Source organism: Microtus ochrogaster, chromosome 1, assembly GCF_000317375.1.
Source record: "Microtus ochrogaster isolate Prairie Vole_2 chromosome 1, MicOch1.0, whole genome shotgun sequence".
Taxonomy (NCBI): Eukaryota; Metazoa; Chordata; class Mammalia; order Rodentia; family Cricetidae; genus Microtus; species Microtus ochrogaster.
Window position 1 is genome coordinate 32,223,555 of NC_022009.1, and position 1,317 is coordinate 32,224,871.

A 1,317-nucleotide genomic window follows, 5' to 3' on the forward strand; every position below is an offset into this window, starting at 1 on the left:
TGCAGTATTTCTGTCCATAACTGTCTGACTTTTCTGGTTCAGTCTATTTGGTGTTCTGGATTCTTCTTGTATCTTTATAGGCATGTATTTCTTTAGACTAGAAAAAAAATTACCCTCTTTGGTTCCAATTTTTCTTTCTTTGCCCTATTTCTAAAGTCCTTGAAAATGGTTCAGAATCAAAGTTATGGGAGTAGTAGTACTCTTAGTCTGTCATATATCCTCAGCCTCAATCTAAGTCAGGACAAAAACCCAACAACACACAGTAAAATGAACAAATAAATTATCCTACTGGTACCCTGGAGGTAGAATTGAAACTCAGACACTGGGAGCGCAACCTGCACATCTATCTATTGAACTGAGATGCTGGGAGCATTCCACGTGTCTATCTACAGAAACCAGAGAGATCCACTCTCATAGAGAAGGGCCCTGGGGACGTCTCACCAGGTACCCAAACTGTGATCTTTTCATGCATCCACACAGACTATCTATAGGCTCTTACAGTTTCTGGGCCCACTTAAAGAAAGATATGAGACACATTACGACATGAGACATGAAGCAAAACACAGAAAACTCACTGGCCAGTTGAAGGCTCTATGGGTGCTAGTCCCAGTCAGCTTGGGGGATCTGTAGAGCCCTCAAATATTATGCCCAGATCCATGAAATTCCCCCAAAGCCAACAAGGAGACTGAGTCTCATATATGAAAGCAAAGATCCTTTATTCTGTACACCTCAGTGGCTCCCTGATATACAAACATTGAAAGTACAGAAGACTCAAACAGCTACTGCAAGGATTGAACCAAGATGCAAAGCCACTGCTGGTCTCATTTGAAGGAAGAGATGGGTAGATATCAATGCAAGAATTCATCTAACAACCTAAAAAGCAACATGGGTACACCAGAACCCAGTGGTCACACAACAGGAAGACTTGATCTTCCTAACCCAGAAGAAACAGAAGTAAACGATGTTAAATGTAACTTTATGAAAATGATGGAAACCTTTAAAGAGGAAATGAAAAACTCCCTTAAAGAAATGGAGGAAAATACAAACAAAAACTCGAAAACAATTAATAAATCCCTGGAAAGAAACCCAAGAAAACAAAGAAAAAACAATCAAACAGGTGAAGTAAACAGTTCAAGTCTTGAAGACTAAAACAGAGGTAATAAAGGATACAAAAACTGAGGGAATTCTGTATATAAAAAATCTGGGGTCGGGCGGTGGTGGTGCATGCCTTTAATCCCAGCACTCAGAAGGCAGAGGCAGGCAGATCTCTGTGAGTTCGACGCCAGCCTGGTCTACAAGAGCTAGTTCCAGAACAGG